The sequence below is a fragment of the Molothrus aeneus genome, chromosome 15 (assembly GCF_037042795.1).
Source record: "Molothrus aeneus isolate 106 chromosome 15, BPBGC_Maene_1.0, whole genome shotgun sequence".
Taxonomy (NCBI): Eukaryota; Metazoa; Chordata; class Aves; order Passeriformes; family Icteridae; genus Molothrus; species Molothrus aeneus.
In genome coordinates this window covers 11,664,916-11,687,674 of record NC_089660.1, presented here as the reverse complement: position 1 = coordinate 11,687,674, position 22,759 = coordinate 11,664,916, and the positions used below count along the sequence as shown (strand labels likewise).

The 22,759-nt window shown below is 38.1% G+C and overlaps 1 protein-coding gene and 1 long non-coding RNA gene across 3 annotated transcripts in view; both read left to right on the top strand.

Moving 5' to 3' along the window:
• The window catches only part of GABRB2 (gamma-aminobutyric acid type A receptor subunit beta2), a 138,062-nt gene that overhangs the window by 74,808 nt on the left and 40,495 nt on the right, over nucleotides 1-22,759 (top strand). The window lies entirely within an intron of this gene.
• On the top strand, nucleotides 5,076-7,181 carry LOC136562884 (uncharacterized). The gene is made up of 2 exons (XR_010784585.1): nucleotides 5,076-6,583; nucleotides 6,663-7,181. It is a non-coding gene; the product is annotated as an uncharacterized lncRNA (long non-coding RNA).

The window sequence follows — 22,759 nt, the reverse complement described above, 5'->3', positions numbered from 1 at the left end:
GTCAAGTCAGGTCATTTGAGTTGTAATGATATTTTTATTCTGTTTCAATACATGTTACTGTCTCTAAAGTCCTTCCATTCTTTCTCTGCTTCCTTCTTCCTTTCCTCCCCTCATCCTCTTGCTGATGCCAGAGTTGAATGCCTATTTAAAATACCTGGGCTTTTTTTTTTCCTTCATGTCATAGTGTTTACTGACATTTGTGGCCAATATCAAGTTTTTGTTAATCTAGATTTGCACCAATATAGATTAATTGTCAAATTAGAAATTATTGTGCAAAAGGGTTGTATATAAAATATAAAACATGATATAGAGGGGGTGATATCATCTATTAAGATTCAAGAGACAGCATTTTTAAGGGCAGTCTTAGTGAAATGCTGAAAGTGTAGGAGAGATCTATTCTCCATTAGTTTAAAAAGTACCAGTTGTGAGGAATGAAATCCTGTTTTTTTCCATGTATAGCTACTTACACTCTGAGGTCCTTTAAAAGCAGAAGCTTGTTGAATATTCAGTTTTGCTAAGATGCTTCTGAACCTGTGGGCTATCGTGTCCAGGGGGCCTACTCTGAGCTATTCTACTTCTCCCTTTCTTTTGTTCTTCTCCAACATACTGAACAGCAGGGTCATAATACCAGAGGGAAACCAATTTTCCTAAATATTCATTTTTTAGTTTCCCAACTTGCAGGAAACAGAGTTTTTTTCTTTTTTAGTTGAATATTTACTTGTCTCAGTAAATACCTGTTCTGCACCCTACCTCGGCCACTGCAGTTTGTATTGCTGAGTTTCTGATGATTCATGAGCATGATTTTATTTCTCTGCTGTTTCCTGCCTCCCTGGAATTGTAACTGTTGAGAGGAATGTCTCAGCTAATCATTCATAAGACTAGTGAGAGCTCAAAGGCAATAAGAAGTACAAGACAATTTGATGAATACTTCATATTCCTATAAACTAATAAAATATCATATTGCACATCCTCAGCCTAACAGAAATTATTGTGATTCTTTTGACTATTCTTAAACACAATTATTCAAGATTCATGTGGTACATCTGGACCTTTGTCGGTTTCAATTATGTGGTGCCACATAAAGACAAAAATTTATTCAATTCCTTCTTATCTTGTTTCATAATGAGTTAGGCCTGCCTATATTTATGGTATACTGAGTAAAATTCAGAATCTGCCTTTTGACAGCGGTTTTTGGGGTTTTTTTTCCATTTCTTTGTTGCTGTGGAACAAACAAGAATGCACTGAGTTTCTCCTCAGAAACACTTTCCATGGTGTGTGGCATTGAAGCAGCACATCCAAGCCCTTGGCAGACAGCGAGCTCCCCATGTGGCTGTACTGACCAGGGAAAAGCACTCACAGACAGGCAGGGGAATTTTTGCTGATGAATGAGAAATAATTGTTTTCAGGACATTTCATTTATGTGAAAACCTGAGGTGTTTGGAGCAGAAACCATTAGAATTTTTTGTTCTACTTCACGACAAAACCACCAGAGAAGCACACTAGGTTAAAAGGTAAAACACACCGTTCAGTAAGAGGATGTGGAAAAAGCCAGAAACAGAGTCAAAAAGTGTCATTCCTGCCCGTGGCAGTGCAGCCCGGGCCCAAACACTTTCTAATCAGATCATCTGTGAAATTTCATCAACAAGAGAAAGAGAAGTCATCTTTGTGTGCTCAAGGTGACTTTATGAGTACTTTTAAGGCGCTGAAAAGAAATCAAAGCAGCCTTTTGCTGGAGCTTTGAGTACTTTGCAGATGGCTGCTCTGGCCATCGATCAAAGCTGTAATCAGGTCACACGGGACAAATGGTGGGACTCCAGGTGCTGACCAGGCAGGGCTTTTCTGGGTTAGAGGCCAATGTGTTGGATGCCAGGCAAGGAGCTGCGGTCCCCGGCTGTGGGGTGCTCAGCACAGCTGGATACCATGGCAACACGTGACTTCCAACAACTGCACAGCAAATGGAGAGCTAAACACATGACTCTTGCAACACTGACAGCTACAATTTTAAAAGTTGTTAATTTTTTTTTTCTTTTATCTGAGTTAATGTGTATTCCATCCCCTTTGTCTCTTCAGCTGAGACTGTTTTGCATCATGGCCCTTGCAGAGAGGGTATTCCTCTATCAGCAGAAGGTGGTCTTATTAAGGTGCCCCTATTTTCATCTTGTTCATCATCTCCATATTCAGATTTCCTAATTTGGATTCTCTGCCAATCCAACCTGTACAGCACAGTGTGTGGAGCAGAGATGTGTTGTTTAACAAACAGCGATGAATTCCATCCATGTCTGTTGCCATTTTGGCACCACAGCTTCCGGTGTGGCTTCCTTGGGACAGGTACTTTGTTCTTTATTTGTCCTCAGTAATTCCATCTCAAGCATGCTGAGAAGAGAAAAGGTATAATTTCAGTGGCATAATGCACACTGAAAATGAACAGGAAATCCTTGACTCCTCTTCAGTGTGGAGATAGGATGATTCAGGAAGAGCTAAAATAATCCCCAGCAGTAGATGATTCTTCTGTGTTGCCTGAAGAGGGGAAGGAAATTCAGACTCACCAGCAGTGCATATGATCAGGGTGGGCTGTGTGCAAGGGAACCAGTGTTTGTAGGGTTTGATAACACACACCCCCACATCCAGCTGGGGGTTGGGCTTTCAGGCTGGAGCTCAAATAACACCCGAGATTTATTACCCTAAGGTAGGCAAGAGGGAAGTATCTTCCTTTTTTCATTACATCTCAGTACATCTTTGCAGCAGTCTCTGCTTCCTGGGAGTTCTCATAGCACTAACAAGGTGATGTACTGTTTGCAAATGAAGAAAGAATTCTGCAGGAGCTCTGAAACAGACTCTTAATGCTTTCAAGCTACCTGGAGTTAAATCTAAAAGGGAATGCAGTATACAAATATCTAATCTGTGCCTTTCAGTCCCAGGCCATACCAGCAACACAGATTTCCACAGAGAAATTAATAATTTTGAGTGCCTTATTTTTTTGTCATCTCATTCAATAGTTGAATATGGAGAACATATATAATCAAAAAGAGAGAAACAAAATGAGAACGATTTTAAAATTTGTAATGCATTTTGTCTTTTATATTCAATTTGAACAATAGTAGATTTTTCCTTATTACAAATAACCCTGCATTTATCAAGGGATTATTATTATTTTTAAAAAGTTCATATTCAGAAAGTATCAAATGTAATTGCTAAGGTTTGGGAAAAAAATTAGAAAACAATGCAAATTTTGACTATCACACAGTGATCACATACCTGTGAAAAGTGAAATGTTTCTACAGCCATTTTACTTGCTAAGAGAAAGAGCTTTTTCCCTATATATAACTACAATTGTCTTTTGTTCATCAATTACATTAAAGAATGAATTCAATTTTTTCAGATTAGCTTTCAAAACATCTAGGGGCAGGAGGGCACTGGAGTCTGTTGTCAGTCTGATCTGTGTTTGCCCTTGGTCACTGCTAGCAGCAACTCCAACAGTAATGCCAGTGCTCTTGCTACTGCTCTTCAGCTCATGCTGAATTACTGAAGTGGGGCAAGAATGAAAATGAATATTTGAGTCACTGCAGAACTGTGGATTCAGATGAAATTTGATTAGGAATTTTGGCCTGTTTACAAGGCAACAACAACCAAAATGGGATCAACTCTTACCCACCCTGGCAAAGGGTCCTCTGTGTCCCCATGGGCAGCACAGCTGGGCTGGGGTGAGATGAGGCTCATTAGCTTCCTGCTCTGACAAGAATTCAGTTTGCTGCTTGAGGAGCAAGCCAGATCACCAGATTGGTGAGAGTGCTCTGCATTTGGGCCACTGATACTTGTCCATTTGTCCTAAGTTTCTAGAATAGGAATTAAAGATTCATCTCTCAAATATGATCTTAACCTTCCTCACTAGCTCTTGTTAAAGAAAAGAAATAGCTGTATTCTCCTGCAGGGTTGGAATTTTTTTGGTTGCGTGATTTAGTTTTGGTTTTTTCCAAACTCCAAGTTTTCTTTACTTTTTCTTACTGATACTCAAATGCAGAATATTGCATCATTGGTCACTGAACAGGAAAACAATTTAATTGGTTTTGTTTCAGCAAGTAGAAGCCAGAGCGAGTAATAAGATCATCTTCAGTTTTGATTATGACATTAGATTTGAGTGGAGGAAGGTTTGACCTTCCAAGCAGACAAGTCTAGGGAACATTATTTTACTTTGGTGGAATAACAGAGAAGAAATTGAATTAGAAGCAGATTTGGCAAAGTTAAAAATTACAACTTTTTCATCTCTTGATCACACCTTGGTAATGATGAGAGCTTTGTGAGACAAGTTAATTTTGTTTTCAGTTGCTCATGTACTGCTAGTCAGGCTGATCAAATAGTTCACCAATTGCATTGGTGTGCAGGTCCACACAGGGAAACTGTTCCAGTTTTAGAAATGTTTGATACCTATGCCACTCAGAGTATCCAATGTGGTTTTGACACACTGTCCAAAATTATTTGGATGGAAATGCAAGGTATCTTTTATGTATGAAATAATCTAATTCTTAGATAAACTTTCTCATTATATGCATTTTTTCTGAGCAAAAACGAAACATGAATAATACTGTTATTACTCTAAGTAGCCTGAAACACATTTTGTGAAGAAACATTTATCGAGAAAATGATGTCTAAGTGGTTTAGAGAAATAAAGATTATCATCTTTATAATTTATGTTGTATTTATAAAAGAGTTGGGGTTTATTTTTGTCCTTTTTCTTATGCAATAATTAAGGTTTGTTTTTTAAAGTGGCTTTTTATGTGAGGAAAGAGAAGTCACTAAGTGGATTAATATGTACTTACATTTCAGGTTGTACTTCAGGAATAATTCAGGATGAAAAGGACCTCAGGAGGTCCTTAGTCAAATCTATTTAAAAAGGGTCAGCTCTGTGGTCAGACCAAGTTACTCAGGGCTTTGTCCAGTCTGGTCTAGAAAACCTCCAAGGACAGAGATTGAAAAACCTCCCCAGACAACCTGACCATAGCAGTGAAGAATTTTAATTGAAGTTTTCTATCTGATTTATCCTGTCCTGGGATCCTACATCTGCCTTACAGAATCAGGAATAAGTATTTACCATTACTGATCTGAAATAGAACCTCAGGGCTGCGTGACCTGCATTGTGAAAAAGTTCCTGACTCATGGAACAGAATGACAATACCATGAGAATGCTCTGAATAAATCACTATGCTGTGCAAGTAGCTCTGTAATTTAACAAAGAGTTAACAATGCAATTTTTCTTTCATGTACAATCTAGTGTGGTATAATCTGCTCCATATCTCTTTGTTCAGGTACACAGGTACTATTCCCATTATATAGTGTGTCTGTCAATGCTTGTTATGGTTTAAAAACTCTCAAAAAAAGGGTTCTTTTCCCTGGATAATGATCTCAGAATTTTCATTATGGTGTTTGGCTCAGTAACATTTTTGTTGTTACATGCATTTAAAAGGCAATTCTCTGTATTCTATGACTGTACAACACAAAAGTTGTCCTTATTGGGTATGGAACACAGATATAATTAGTCAGTTTTGCAGGAATGTATTGGAAATGCAGAGATTTTGAACTTGTGGTATGTCATACTTGTTCTCCTCAGCTGCAGAGCAATCCACTGTGTGCATTTTCTCTCAGACAGGCTTGTCTCATCTGGTGACTGATGTGTCACTGCAGCCAGAATTCAAGATGTTATCTGAGCCCAGCCAATAATCTTATATAAAAACATGGTAACATAACAGAAAAAACAATGTGGGAGTCAGTATTTGGCTGTATGTGTAGGAACACACCTTTCCACTCTGACATGATGGGAACAACACCTTGTTAACAGGAGGAGTCTGCAATGGACGGAATCAAATACTCTGCTGAATCCAGGCACTTTATTGATGTGTCAAAGTTGATTATTTGAGTATTTGGTGAATTCTGCATAAACTTACACATTAGTTTCCTAGTAAAATCGCCACTTTTAGCTGTTTTCTTAAACAGTCAATTCACAGTCAGCATACATTACAAGTGACCATTTGTCCAGTATCAGACCCAGCATTATTCAAGCCAAACACACCTATTGTGGGCTGCTGTGGGAACAACTTCCATAAAAGCACAGCAGGCACCTGTGTCTGTGGGAGCCCATCAGGGCACTCCAAGGAACCAGCAGTTTGTTGGTGGAACAATCATCCCTTCAACAGCTGACCTCTGGGAGAGTGATCTGCACCAGAATGTTACACAGGCAACCTGAGTGATGCTGAAATGCTGGTAAGTTACATTTTTGCTTGTGAATTATGATTTTATTCCTATGTGGGCTTTTTGTGTCTGGAAGCCTGTAACCTGTTCCTGACACACAATCTGGGGAAAATTCTGTAAAGGGACAAAGAGCAGAACAGTTTTCATTTTACCTATGGTCCCTCTTTATCTTCTTTTCTTTGCAGACATAAAGAGTAACATTAGTGACTCCTATCCTGTTAGAATTATTATCATAGTGATGGTATCCATACCAAGGAACTTCTCATTCTCCCCAGACAGCTAACAGGAATGTTCAGGGGAGCAGGTGTGCACCAAAGTGCTGCAAGTGTAATGCCTTTATTCTGTAAGTTATGTTGCTGTAGCACAGGTAGGTAGTGGTGTACTGTGCACATGTACTAGTTAGATTATTGCTTTCCTTTCAGGTTTCAAGAACAACTTTCTTCAAGTCCTGCAGGTTCCACAGCATTATAGGTAAATGCATGACATTTTCTCCTGCAAAATCAACCTAACTTCCTGTCAAAGTTGTTGTCTTGCTGCCCAAGAAGAACTATCTTTTACTTCTCTCTATTTTTATTCATTTTTGGGAAGATGGTTCTCAAGAACTTGGTTTTACATTTTGCTATGATGGCAAAAAAAGCTGGCATCTCACTATGTCCAAAATTAGCATTTTACCCTACAGTGTGCTATGTACAGCATAGCTATCTCTTCTTTTGTTTGTCTTTTGCCCCTTTGATCTCCTTCTCTCTTTCTCTTTTCCTCTTTATCTTTCTCATTTTCCCATTTTTCCCCTTTTCCCCTTTCAATGACCCTTTATGTACTGCTGATACTACTGTAGAATTGATTGTATAGGTGTGGGTAACTTGCTTGCATTATAAAAGTACAAGGTGCTTACTAAATATGTTAACTTTCTTTAAAAAATAAAATGGTGGTTTTAACTTTGATATCTGTGTGGTTTTCTTATGAGTGCAATGCAATTATGAACACAGCAAAACATGGAAAATATTTGAAATCTGCTGAGAGAAGATGACTGTGAGGTCTGAATGTCTGCCAGCTAATTCTTCTATTTATACATATAAAAATATACTTTAAAAAAATTATTTTGGGTAGGGATTCTTGAAAGTGGTGCAAATATAAGTAGCATTTCTACTGTGCACATTCCTGTCAACTTGTGCTGCTGAGTGATCCATGAAGAGACTTTCAGTCACCTTTTTTTGAAGATAGATCTTTGTAACTGAACAGTGAGTTCCTATTTGCACATATTTACATATGTGCTAGCTCATATTTGGCCTTGAAGCTCTACTCAGGGACACTTTGTTCTATGGCTGGATGCCAAATTGCTTTTGATTTTAAGGAATTTAAAAACAGATATTTGATAAATTAGGTCAATGTGCCTGTTACATATGGTATGGCCATAATTTTGCCAGACATTAAATGGCAAAAGCAGTGTTGTAATTCTCATTTAAGGATGATTTTCATAGTTGTAATGGCCACATATGAACAAGCATTGTAACCTGTTTTCATACTTGATATCTCAGAATGACTTGCTTTTACAGGGAGCTCTCTAGGCTGATTAAAGCTGCACTTTTTTTTCTGGGCATGAAATCTGCTGTTGGAAGATGAGCTTTTTTTTGAAAGGGCTGGAGCACATCTTTCCTGCTTGAGCAGTAGCCAGTACCTCCCACCAAGTCCAGCTCCTCTAACTACTTCTTTGAGTTTCTCTTTTCTTGGACTAGAAAGTGCTATTGTGAATGAATACTGAGATGTTAATATGGCTGCTCTAGAGGTGAGTAGGATGATAGAAACAATGACATTTTGTGCTTTTTCTTTCTCTTACAGGGAAAATACTGTGGTTTGGAATGCAGCATGTTTTCCTTAAACACAAGGCAACCTAGAGCAGCTGTTTGTTTTTGTGGGGGTTTTTTTGTTTTGTTGTTTTTTTTTCCTTTCTTTCTTTTTTTTTTCCCTTTTTTGGGGCTTTTTAAAGTCATCTTTACCTTCAGGGATTTGGATGATTGTGGCAAGTATTTTAGCCAGAAGGTAGAACACAGCTCACTAGGGAGACTCCAGCTGGGACTGAAAATACAGCAGTGTTGGTTCCACACGTTCATAAGTCAACACATGAGGCCTCTTGACCAGCCAAAAATTCACTCAGTCTGTAAAAAAGGAGGCAATACCTTGTTATTGCAAATATATATCCAAATTTCCTGATTTGCTTTTGCATAATGGTTATTCCATGAGTGTCTGACCTTCGAAGAAGCTCAGCTCTCAGCTCAAGCACTATCATCCCTAGTGAGCTGTTCAGAATAGATTGCAAACTGCTTCCATAGGAAGGATGAATGTAAGCCCTAAATAATTATGAGAATGATGACTAGGCAAGCCTTTTAGTTAGATCTTTCCTTATCTAAATTGTTTTTCCAATCATGATAAAAATATCAAAGTATGCTATAAAAATATCTGAGCAAAATATCGGAGTCTGTTGCATAGAGGAAGATAATTAGCAGATAGTGTACATCTGTTCTTACAGAATCAAAGAAGGGCAGATGAGCTGATGTGGAGCTCTGTGTACTTTAACCTGGACTATTTTCAGCCCCTTGGTTGTCTTAGATTTTGTCCACTGCATTGCAGCTGTCTGCAGAAGACAGATCTATCAATAAGCCACTGCTATTTCCTGTAGCGTGTGTGGGAACAGCTGATGTCAATGTAGTTTTCTGGTCAACATAGCTAAAAGAGATTCAGAGTCCTTATCTCACTAAAATCTGATCAAATAAATGTTAACCAAAAGCTTTCACCCTTTAAAGAGGTTTGCATAAGAGATGTTCCCATCTCAAGTCATCGTTGTTGGAACTGGAACATGCAGTCTGAAGTGTGTTGTCCCTCTTTTGAGCTGAGTGCTGCTGGTTTCTCATAAAACCTGTTACTGTTGGTGTGTGCTGATACCCAGAGTATCAGCACACACACATTTAATAAATGGGTTTGTATTCCAGATTTTTGGGAACATGTCATCAGTGTATGGAGGTTTAGCCATGGAAGCATTCTGCTGTCACCCTTGTGGCAGAGTGGCTTAATGAGATTTTTACTGTTCAGACAAAGATTTGCCCAGTCTTTTCTTGATGGCTGCTCATAGATGCCCAAGGTGTGAGGCCAGTCTGCTCCAGTTGCCATCTGGACAAGGCAGGGTTTGGTGCTTTGTGTTGTCTCAAGGAGATCCTGTGTCCTGTGACTGTTTCCTGAATTTGGCATCAGTGCCTCGGTGTACACAGCGTGAAATCCTTCTTGATTGACAGTTCTCGACCTATCAGTATACCAGTGGCTGACCATAAGTACTAATTTTTAAAATAGGTCTGGTTTTCAGAATAAATGTTACAATTTAATTAAACACATTTAAATAGAAGTTCTCTTTAGTTATAATAGCTTTTGATGAGGAAATTATTGGGTGTTATTTATTGTGTATCTGCAGCTAGATTACGTATTTTTGCATTTTAGGTTGTTGAAACTAGTGCAAAAAGGCCTTGGGAAGTGTATGATCAGATATATTTCCTAGCAATTTGTTTTCTAAGGGTAGACATGCTGGCTTATGGAATGCACATGCTTGCACTTCCATAAATCTTGCTAATGGTTGAATATTTCATCTAGGGGACAGGTTATTCATTCCATATCTATTTTTTACCTGTCTGTATGCAGGTATCTCTGAAAAATGATGATAGTAAAGTAGAAAAAAGTTCTGTAACTTTCAGGGTATTTTAAGAGAGAAAAGGTGGTCTGTTGGAGTTGGTGCCTATCTCAGTATTCTCTTTTCTGAACATGAAGAGCTCTGATCTTCCTAAAAAGGAACTGAGCCAGTTCACTTGCTGTGTGCTTGATGTTGATTTGAGTTTTCAGGTTGTTAGAGTGAAATATAAAAAATTCTGAGAATCCATCCTTGCTTATTAATTGTTTAGTGCATGAAAGAGGGGGAACATTGACGACCACTTTCTTTCTCATATATAAAAGAAGGTAAGGTTATCACAGGCCTCTTGAGCAATGAAAAAAAGTCTTGCACATATCTTTAAAATTCCACCTATCCCTAAATTATCAGAATTTTTTCAAAGCTCCACAAAGTCCACATTCAGCCCAACAATTTGGTAATCCCACAATGTCAGGATAGGAGCCCAGGACCAGCTTTGCAGTTGTTATCCATCTGTTATAAACCAAGTTGACTCCTTTCATGTTCCCGTGTTATTTCAAGACATGCTGATTACTTGAATTCCTTGTGATTTGTGTCATAACATTAAATGTCCTGTGAAGTATGCCCATACTTATGACCAGACCAGAAATTCTTTCTTGAGTATTTTCCTGAAAGGATGTCATCCCACAGAAAATTGGCAAGTAACCTTTATGGCTATGAAAGCACTTCTGTGCTGTTTGGATTTTTGATTTTCATTGCCTTTTTCTGTTTTCTCTCATCACTTGCCTTTCTAGCAGTAAGTGCATCTATGTCTTTGCCTCCCTGCTCTGTTAAGTGGAGTAGTAACATACCTCCCTCAGAAATGTTATTTCTAGGTTTTTCCTTCCTGCCTTTCAGAGTCTGCCCTGGGCTGTGGCACAAATGTCAAGAGTCAATGCAGTTGGTGTGTCTGCTCTGCCACTTCATGGGCAGTGTCCCCATAACTGCGCCTCGCCACTGATGGTTCCGTGCTAATCCTGAGATTTGCTTTCTGAGTTGTTGTGTTTGAATCATCAATAAGGGATTGCTCTCCTTTCTAAACCTTCTTTAATAAAGCGTTCACCAGAGTGTTTGCAAAGCTGGCAGCACAGTGAGACCTTGCCCTCTGTGCCAGCTGAGGAGCCCTTGAGACTGCTGCCAGTACAATGGCACTGTTAGAGGCTCAGTCTCCTGAGAAAAATCACCTCTGGGCAGTCACATTAAGAGCTGGAAATGTTAATGATTTCAAATGAGCAACAGAATTATTTGTCCAATTAGTATTTTTAAACCTCTAGTCTGAAAAAATGGTCAGGTGTCTATATCTCCCCCCTGCCAATGCAAATATCTCTTTTGTGTCTGTTTTTTTCCATTTTGAACCTAACACTCCCATTCATGAGTGGATCCCATGTGGTGGTGCCTGGATGATTTCTGAACAGCAGAGTTGTTTGCTGGAGGCAGTAGATGTCCTATATTTTGACATTAGTAAGGCTCCTGATGTTGTATTGAACGACATTATTATAAACAAGGTGAGGAAACACAGATTAGAGAAAACCACATTTGGAAAATAACATGAATGTGATTATTGGGTTTTCAGGAAAGAAACAATTTTTTATCAAATCCCTCTTCACTATTTTCATTTAATGATCTGAAGATTATGGAACTTTCAAAACATTTGTGCAGCTTGAAAGGATAGAGTTAGGTTTTCATGGTTCTCACTAGAGAGGTGGCCTGAAAAAAAATCAAATTCCCAATTTTACATCTAATACTGGCATCTCAGAATGGTGAAATAACAAGGTTGAAATGGCAGCCCAGGGCAGGGGTGTGGGAATCAAAACAAAATAAAAAAGCCCAGCCTTGGGGAGATATCATGGATTGTGATGTGACACTGATTGCTTGGCAGCAATAGTAAGGCTGGCATCAGGGTCTATAAGTGGAAGTGCTATTTGTACAGTAACTGAATTTTTCTGTTTGGTCCTGTAGTGGTAATACCTGGTGGTCAAGCTATGTCGTCTAAGGGCTGCACCTCAAGGAAGATTTGTATCCATTAGAGAATATCCAAAGCACAGCAAGAAAGTTAACCCAAGTCCTAGAAAACATGACTTAGAGGATAAGAGTTGTTTGGTAAAGGGGAATTTAAGGAAGAGAAGTGTGAGTCTTGTAATGTACAAAATATACTGCAGTGGAAGAGGATAATCTGTTCTCTATCATGTTGGTTAGGACAAGAAGTGAAGATCTGAAATTGCAGCAGTGAAAGTTCAAAGTGGAGGTGGTAGGAATGGGAAGTAAAAAGATAACCACAGTGAGATGCAGGGATGGACTTGCACTCATTGTGATCCACACCAGGAGAGCTCTCAAGACAAGCAGAAAACCATTTGACAGGATCTATGGCAGTACAGTTGCCCCTAACCTTGCTGATAAATAGATTTTGCATGAGTGATGGATGTGATGATAGATACACCAGCATTAAATTACCATTGTATACACAGTTAATTAAAACCCAAAACTAAGGCTTGATAAACAGGTGAGGAACTCAACATGTCTTACCCAAAGACTGTATTTGCATTTTCCTCCTACCAGTCTGAAGCAGAGCTGGAATGAGTGTCTTTGAGTATAATCAAGATCATAAAGGTTGTTTTGATTTATTTTCTAGTAGGTTGTCTACACTTTCTCCTTGTGATGGTGTGCACTCCCTCTTCAGGTGCATACAAGCATCAGCAAATAACAAGTATACTGCTGTACATACTGAGTAGTATTTGAGTATGCATAGATGTGTTTATCTTTCAATATTTGCAGGCACAGGACAGGTTGAGCTATACAAAAGGCTGTGACTTTGTAAATTTGTCTCAGGTTCTCCTCTGGAATAACAATGGGAAGTAGTTATCCTCTCTATTACCTTGTGTGTGTAATTTCTGTGCTATGAAAATAATTTAAAAGAGAATGAGTACTAGAGGTTTTGGTGGTTGGGTTTTTTGGGGTTTTTGAGAGGGAAAATGCACAGTACCCTGCATCAGTACTGTGTGTGTTTCTGTTGCTTATAACAGTGAAAAAAAAAGCCCATAAGAATGTGCAATATTATTTAAAATGTCCTCAGGAACTTCCAGTGGCATTGCTGGGCTTTGAGCAATTTCAGTTTGTCAGTATTCCTGGCTTTTAGGTGTTCATGAAATTGGCACTATTCTGGGTTGCTGTTTAAGAACTAATGTATTTCTGTTAACTTTGCTTTTCTTCCAATGTTCTGGAAATTAAGGAGGGGTGTTCACCTTCTTTTTACGTTTCCTCAGATATTTCTGCTTAATAGGAATCATGCTTTTGGGTATCAGGTATTAGTTCTAGCTAGTCCTAATGCCTAAAAGGAGGCCACTGTGAAGAAGTGGTGATGATGTTCTTCCACTTTTCTTTCCAGAGCTGACTCAGCAAGGGAGGGCATGGCATGCTGCATCATTTGAAGATCACCTATTGCAGCAAGTATTTCCAGGAATTTTCAGATGAATATGTAGGAATGAAACAGAAATCTAGTTTTAGATACTTCATGCCCTGCAACTTCTCATTATCTGTAGCTTCAAATCTGGAAGTCATCTTTATTAACCTAAGAATTTTCAAGAAAAAAAAATTCAGCCTTCTGTAGGAAGGGAGAACAATACATTTTATTCCAATATGGATATACCAGGGAACTCCCCTGACAGCATACTTGTGGAATCTGTGACCTATGCTCTGTGCCACAAGGGGGACAGAGCCTGTTTTCTGTCTTGTATCATCATCATCATTTTATTGGTGTTGTATTCTGTCCTGCTCCTTAGTTAAGAAGTTCTTTCCTGTGATTAACCTTGGCAGGTTTCTGCTATGATAGGGAAAGGCATGTTTAAAGAGTCAGTCAGTTTCATACTGTTAACATGCTCTATCTAAACAGATTGTAATAAGAGTCACAAAACATGTGGAAGCAAAGTCCCACATGTATAAAATGACATATTAATCAGCTAAATACTTTTAAAACAATATGCAGTGTCAGTGCAAAATATTTTTCCTGTGGAAGACGTAAGTCAAAGAGCAGCCTTTGCTGTGTTGTAGCATATGCTTGTGCTTGGCAAAAGTAGTGGCAGAAAGCATGTCAAACGACAGTGCTTAGAGTATTAAAGTTTTAACAAAATGTCAGAGAAAACTGGAAGCTGGTTAATCCACAGAAATCTGTCATAAAGATTGCATTGTAAGGTGGCTTCAGCATGAATTCTAGTGACATATGGGAGCTTAAAATATAATCTAATGATATATCTCTATCGGTGAGATGTTTATGTAACATGATTGCAACAGAGATGTCTTTTCTTGTTAATTTATTAGGATAATGAAAGTTGCCATCTTGTAGAACAATGCAAAGAACAAGTTTATTCAGAAAAATCTTAGTGTCAGAACCAAAATGCTTTTTTTTTCTCTTTATGTTTATGAAAAAGAGAAATGGTGCACCTAGTTTGAAGCATGCTGAAGACTGGCAGCATGCTATGGAAGTCTGTGCTGCTGCTGACTTCTGTTCTGCTCTGGGCATTAGCATGTGTGCCCAGGAAAAAGATCTGATAGAAATACAGGTGAAAACCAAAACTTTGTTCTGAGGAAGCTCTGGCAGAAATAATAATAATTCCCATAATTTCATCTGGGAATGATCAAGTGAAGGTCTTTTCCAGTGGAACTGGAATTGAAAAAGCTCTGTCTATAATTCTGAAGAAAAATCCTGAATTATTTCAATGTGCTGCAGCTTATAAACCATGGGTTCTATTACTATGCCACTTGATTTCATAGCAATGAAGAAAGAAATATTGAGTTGCAGTGTGGTTCCAGAATTCATATTGATCCTTAGTTTAATTTTTTTTTTTTTTTTTTTTTTTTTTTTTTTTTTTTTTTTTTTGTGTGTGTTATGGAAGGGTTTATAACTGAAATATTTTTTCATGGACACAATTTTTAATGTGATGACCTGTAATGTATCACTAATGAACTATCTGATTTTGTCAAAATCCCACTTGTGACACAGTTAAAATATTTTCTCATACCCTTTATGTCAGTGGTGATCCTTACACATTACATTAGTATTAATCACATACTTACAAATACTGTGACAGAGAGCAGAAGTCTTTCTCCCATTTTGCCCTCCACTTGTGCCAGCCCTTTGGGCCCTTTGCAGCTGCTGCTCGTTGTGTGTGGGGTGAGGAGGCATCTCCTGGCAGGCTCTGGGGGCCCAGGTGCAGAGCAGTGTGGAGGGATGGGCTGTCCCTGCCAGCTCAGTGCTCCTGGCGAGAGGACAGCCCTGTCACCCCAGGCAAAGCTCAGTGCCCAGGAGGGGACGCTGCCCTCGCTCCTCCTGCTCTGACAGCGGGCGCTCAGCTCTCCCAGTGATCAGGCACGCTGCGTTCTGGCTGCTTGGACAGCTGTCTAAATAGATCCCAGACACCTTTTCAAAGCTAGGTTTTTAATTTAATAATTATTTTAGGTAGCTTACAGGAGGACTGAGGAAATTCCTGTCTAATGTGTTGCTGTGGAAGAGCAGTCCTTTGAAATAAGGATGGAAGTTATTACCACATACATATTCACATTTGTTCTGAGTGATTTTCTGGTACCCTGAAAGATGTATGCAAATGAATATTATACCTCTTTCACATATTCTTCCTTTTCTCTCTCTCTCTCATGATTGTGTGAGAGAAATCACTGCCCAGTTTTGTAGATTCTGTAACAGGAAAGCACAGGCTTGCCACAAAAGATACCCATGTACACACTTGCTTTTAGCTGTTGAAATATTTTCTGTATCTGAGAGAACAATAAGTCTCTGTTGGCTTGTTATGTGTGGTAGGGAGAGTTGTGTGGGTAAAATGCCATGTGATTGCCTCGCTGTGGGCTGTGTCATAATGCAAGTATACAGCACAGTGCATTAAGGGAACAGATTTCAACTAGAGGGATCTACTGTTGGGCTTTAGGGCCCCCATGTTTTGTTCTTCATTTAGAGAAGAAAGATGTTGGAGGATATTAGTCCTTTTAATGTTGTTCAGGTATGTGCCAGCAGCACACTACATGTATCTGTGATGCTTTACCATTTTTGAGACTATTAATGTTCAGCAGATATAGAAATGGCTCAGTTCACAGGCAAATTGAGCATATTTATGACTGTGGCTGGGCTGTGTCTGCATAATTTTTTTTCCCCTATAATATGAGACCAATATTAAAAGCAATTCCATCCCTCAGTTCAGGAGAATGTCCTTGTGTTCTGTGATTCTGCTGAGTGCTTCTAAATGCTAAGAGAAATAAAAAAACAACCTTAGAGTAGCATTTGTGGGATGAGTTAGTGTTTAGCTCACCTAAGGACAATGATCTAGCTAAATAAACTGTTTGGTCTACCTGGATTGCCAGTGGGAAGTTGTACATCCCCCAAAATCAGGTCATCAAACCTGACTTACAAGGGGATGTACCCTTCTGCAGGTTAATTCTTTCCAGTTTCTGCATATGGAGTCCAGGTTCTAGTCTGAGTCTCAAGATTAGGATTGTGAATTTGGAGATGCTAAATCTCTCTCTGGCCTGAGTTGCACTGTTAAAAATCCTCAGAATTCTCAGTATGTTAATTTTCTCCTTTTGCACTATGAACATTTAATATATATTCTATCTTGCTTATTCTGCTGGTGAAACTGGAAATTTCCTCAAATCCTCATATTCTGTGTCTATGGAATGTACATTTTATATCCAGGCAGCAACTCTGTAATCTAAACCCAATTGATCATGGGTCTTAGTGCTTGCCCATGAGTACCTGTCTTTTTATATAAATATATTTGAATCCTAAGAGGCTTTAATCATGGTCATTCATTCAAAATGAGAATGGTTTCAGGTTAGGTATAATCATGATTTGAAGGACTCTGTGTCTTCAGTCATCTTTTATCGCAGGGAAAAAAACCTCTTATGTGTTACAAGTATTTATATCTCTAGATTCTCTCAGAGAAAATTTCTTAATTCCAAAGTAATCTTTGGAATGATCAGTCATCTGGGCTAGAAGAGCTAATACCATAATGTCAGAAGCAAGGCTTAGTGTCTCTGACATTGTGTGCACTTTTCCCTTGATATTTTTTTTCAATTTCCAGGGTATCTAAGCACAGCCCATCACTCAACACTGCTTCCTAAATGTTGAGCAGAGCCTCTGCAGCTCCCTCCTGTGTGGCTCAGGGATTAAAAGCCAGCCTGGTGACATCATGCCAGACTCATATGAATGGTATTTCTTTGGCTATATTTGTGTTCTGTAGAGAAAACTGGTGACTGAATGCTAATGGATATGTGAGTACAATTGTTACAAGAAAAAGGAGCAGGAAATGTTAAATATCTCAGGTGTGTAACCCACTTCCAAGTAGTGCACACTGGCACCAGGCCCTGGAGGCTCCACCTGATGAAAATTCCCATTTATGGAGTGCTGCTCTGAGGTCTAGAACAAGGTGCATTTCTTTTTATAGGTCAAGTCACTGATTGTTGTTATTAGATTGACAAAAATGTGTATCTCTTAAAGAAAGCTCATTTTTGTGTCCCAGTAAGGGTGAGCAGCTGCTCTGGAAAAGCACCAGACTGGGAAACAGATTTTTGTTTCCACACTTACTACTGATTTGGTCACTTCTGTGACCTGTGGTGACATTTCTCTGTGCTATAGTTTCTTTGTGTGCTGTCTTAATGTTTCTCTGGCTGTTGTAGCTGTTGAAGCTGTTGTAATCTAGAATGATGGTGAGGAGCACAGAACATTAGAAAGAAGCTGCCCATAGTAAGAGAAGTGAAATATAATATGACTTCTCATAGGAAACAGTAGTACTGTGAGAGAACTGCTTAAGTAAATTGTATTTCCAGGTTAGCAGCAATAATTGCTGTCAACATTATGCCCTTTGCATGTAATTACCTCTTTATTTAAAGCTGGTTTTGTAAAGCTTTTTCTATTCCACATGTTTTTTGATTCAGGCACCTAATGACTCCCCAGGAGAAAGCACACCATGCACAGATTGGCCCCATTAGTGCAAACTCCATAATAAGATAATACTATAGACTGTTACACATTAATTTTCCAATTTTTTTTTTTGCCTTTCTTACAGATTCCAAGCAGAAATTGATAGCATTAGGCAGTGTATGGGAGCACACTAATCTGATTTGTTGCTCCCCAAAGATTACAAGCTATACGCCGTCTGGCCTGCTTGAACACAATTAACAGATTATATTATATTTTTGCTGCATTTATTAAAAAAATATTTCTTATCATATCAGTACTCACATATAACATTTTGAAAAGAAATCCAATATTTATTTATGTATGTATTTTTAAGAAAAGCAAATTATTTCAGGTAATCAAGAGATTTTGAAAACCAACAAAATTTGAAAAATAGAGCAGGTATATTGAAATCCAGGGGATTAAATGCACTCCACCTGATTGCATTTATGTAACATATGCATGAATTCCTGGGTTTTTTCTATTTCTTTGAATTTGGATTTTTTTTTCTTTTCTTTTACAAAACGGAGAAGTACTTGGAATTTATCTAGTTAAGAGAATGTAATTTTCAGGAACACTCAAACCAGCCTTCTTTTATCTGAAACATCCAGGTAGTGCCTTTTATTTTTTACTGTATAGGAAGTTGACTGATTAAAATTAAACACTGCATATTGAGGGCATTTGCACATAATAATGAGATTGCAATGAGGAAAAAAATTCCTGCTTTTGTGTCTCAATCGATCTCCAACAAGGACAGAGAATTCTTTGTCTTTTCTTATAAAACTGTAGAATATCAAGTATGAGAATAAATGTTTGTCACAAGAAACAGACATTCCTTTGAAGAACTCAAAAAGCCACAAAAAAAAACCAAAACAGATCAGAATAAGCCCTGCTGCCCATGTTATTAATAGCAGCAGAGCTCAAGGAGACACAAGGATCTGGAATATTTCAATGAGAAGCCCTCAGGTCAGAGATTTTAGGAAAACTTGCGCAACAAGGTCACGCTGGTCTGGAGGCTGCAGTTATGTTCTCCTCTCTGCAAGCAGCCAGAGTTTTCATCTGGTTTGCAGGATGGATTTGGGAGTGGATTGTTGGGATTTTTGGGGGTTTTTGTTTGGTTTTTTTCCTTCTCCTGTAGTGTAAATCCTGACAGCACAGGTGAGAGGTCAGAACAATTGAGGGCTGAAGATTTAGAGATATGAAGCTGTGTGAGGCTCTCTGTTTGACATGGGGTTACAAATTTAAATGATGAGATTATGCTATTACCTGCTTTTTTTACAAAGTAAAATCTAAAATTGATGTGGAATGTGTGGAACAGATTTTCTTGAGATCAGTGACACTTAAATCTGATTTTGGAAAGAGGTGAAATTTGATCTGGCTGCCTTCACTGTGTGAAAGCCACATATGTTAAGTCTCCAAGGTAGAGCCTATAGTAATAGAGTACTTATCAGCACTGGTAAGCCATGAATCAACCCAGCTTTTATTGATTAAATCTGATGGGTTTGATAAATATGTGATGAATAAAGGCAAAGTCATGTATTTAAGCATATTCCTTGCACATTTTTCAATTTTCTTACTGCTGCCTTGCCCCATTTCAGTTTTCAGCCTTTTCTTATTAAGGCAATTCATTATTAGGATGAAGAAGAAACAATATTATGTGAAAAAATAAAATGTTAAAGTGACTTCTCACCCTTGCATATTGATTAAAGGCATCTAAATGCCAATCAGGTGGGATTTCTCCAATCTTCAGTAACAGCTAATTCATTTTAGTGGTTATTCCTAGACAGAAAAGAAACAATTGGAATTATTATTCTTTTCTATGAGCTGAATTAGTGATTTTTTTTCAAGTACATCATTAGGACAGGGGTAGGGATCTGAGGTTATGGACTTCTGATTTCTCAGTGATTGCAAATTTTTCAGTATATTCTTGTAGTTCAGTATATCCTTAAAGAAATAAGATGAATTTGCAAACACTCAGTGGGGAAAAAAACAACTGTATAAAGTCTAAATCCTTTCAATTGGTCTGTGTTAAAAATATGCAATGCATATAAATACAGATATATGCACACAAACTAACATGAGGTAGCATTTTTGTTTCTTCTAAAGCATCAGTTCCCTATTTAAAGTACTAGGTGAATGATAGATGTATGAATGCAGAAATCTTGGGTTTAGTTATTCGAGCTCATGTACAGAAAATCAATAGAAGAGGTGGAATGTCTGTCTTCAAAAGCTCCATTATAAAGTAGAGCCCTGTATCTAAATCAAGAGTGATCTCTGCCTGTAAGTGACTCAAAAGTTCCTTTGTGCTCCCACAGAAACACTTATTTGCTGTTTAAACTATTGAGCAGCCAAAGTGAACTGCTGACAGATTGTTTTATTATTTTGCTGTTCTTGCTAGGTGTAGTTAAAAGCATAGAAAGTTCACTGTCAGGTAGTATCAACACCAACCTACTTCAACAAAGCCAGAAAGCATGTGACACATTGCTAATTTTAATAAGAAAGATGAATTAGATGAGTGAGAATTTTCCAGGAATTTTCATTTCATGGTTATTGAATATAAGCGAGAGGGAAGTTAGAGCGTGTTCCTTTCCCCTTGAAGTTACTTTTTGTTTTAAAATACAATAAAATAAAAGGATTTCTCTGGTTCTGCCTGTATCAATCTGTAGAGATCCTTCATCCACTGCACAGTGAAAGGAGTAAAGGACTCTGTGAGTCCCAGCTTAAGCAGCAGGAAGATGTTTCTTTCTTGGCACCTACCTGTCTTCTAGTTCTAGTCACTCCCAGAACAGGAGGGGTATTGCACATCCTGAAGTTCCCCAGGTCTCTGTAACTAACAGTAAACTAACAATAAACTTAGTCCTGTTTTACTGTCACAGCCCAGTGGTGCAGAATGATAGCACAGTGAAAAAAAATAGCAATAATAATCAGCATAACAGCAATTAAATCTTCTCTGCTGGGAGGCAGGGCTATAATGGAAAGTGGAGATCCAAGCCTATGTTGCAATTCTTTATTCAGTGTGCCTTTTCTCAGCCAGAGTTAGAGCAATTCAGTTTTTAGAACTAAAACCCCCTTTAAGCAATCTTAAGTAATGTTTTAGTCTCTTAAAATTGTTGATTCCTACGTATTGCTGAGATTTAAAAGCAGTGCTGCTGTAGGAAGTGTTAAAATCCCTGATTTTATAGATGCAGGTTATAATTGATGCTAGGTGCACACACAGGAATTGAGGCATTTCTTCAATCAACAGCTTGCAGCCACTTTTCAGCAGATAATTAAAGTCACTTGCTGAGTTAGGGTAACCAAATGCTCTAGGTGAGAAGTGGGTTGGAAGGAAATCCACAGTGCACAAACAAATAGCAATCACACAGCACATATCATGCCCTGGAGGCTTTCTTGCCAGTGTAAAAGCAACTTTACAAAAACAAATATGTTTTCAAAATAAATCAGATTTGTTAAAGCTGAATATATTTAATAAAACCCCTTCAGAACATACAGTAATTTCTATTGCTTTGGATGGCTTGGTGACATGGACTTCTGAAACATTCTTTTTTCTGTTCAGGATTACCAGTAATTGCTTTTATTTCATCTACCCTAAGATGTAGCACTTGGAGATGCAGTAATATATAGATTTAATTCACAATTTCCCAAATCACAAGGCTTTATTTTGCTATCAGTAAAATTAATTGAAATTTTTATTTTCTATATTGAATTGAAATTCTTATGTGAGAATTACAGTAATGGTGCTTCATATTTCTGATATTCAAAGGGCAGCCTCGAGGCAAAAATGAATTTTTTTGAAACACTCTTTACTTCGAGGTTTTAAAAATTATTTTCTCTCTCATTATTTACATAATTGTCAAAGCTCAAAGCTTTAATCTTGATGCTTTATTTGTCCTGCACTGTAGCTACATGTGGATTTACTGACAGTAGGGTTCATTAATGCTAGGTTTCTGATATGTATTCCTTTCCTTTCATCACTAATAGCATGGGATTTTAACTCATAAGTATAATGCTGATTGATATAATGGACAGCTTAATCAGTGGCTTCATCTTTCATCAGGGAGGTAGTCCAGTGACTTGATGTTAATGATAATGAAGTTGCTAGTGAACCTAGAGAAAAACATTAACTGTAGTCATTAAAGATAGTAGAATTTAATTTGGATTTTAATTCACAATGTTAGTGAATGTAACAACTTGCCAGATGTAGAAAATGCTCTTATTAGACAATATATCCCTGCTAGAATTGTAAATGAAGGGTATGTTTCCAGGGATGTTTTGCATGTGGATCAAAGCAAATACTTACATCCTCCTAAGCAAGTAAAAAAATAGCAGAAGAATATAACAGAAAATGGTGATGATTCAGTTCATAGCTTTAGTTAATTTTTAATATTTCTACTGTTGGGAACACTTAAAAAATTAGTCATCTGTATTTCAGGAGGTGTTCAAATATTTAGGTAAATAAGTGTCCTTATTGCTACTTTGGGCATGCAAAAGGTAAATAGTGGATTTTAGGAAAATCTTAAATTAATTCAACTTGGAAAATATGATAGAACTGAGGTTTTTTTGATTCTGCATTTGTGTCTGGGCAGGTGCTGTGGATTATCCTCCCAGGTGGGACATTGTGGGTGAATCCCAGTGAGGAAGCCAGTTTCACTCACTGAAATCCTCCCTGCCGTTTTGACCTTGTTCTTTGACTAAGGGAATGACCTCAGGCTCATTTGCCCCCTTGCCATGTGCTGTGGGCACAGCCCTTGAGTCTTGTTGGCACAACCCTTGTGTCCTGTGAGCACCCACGGCTGCTTGCAGGAATCTCTGCAGCTTCAAGGAGGGGAAGGCAAAGATGCAAATAAATGGGATTTAAACTG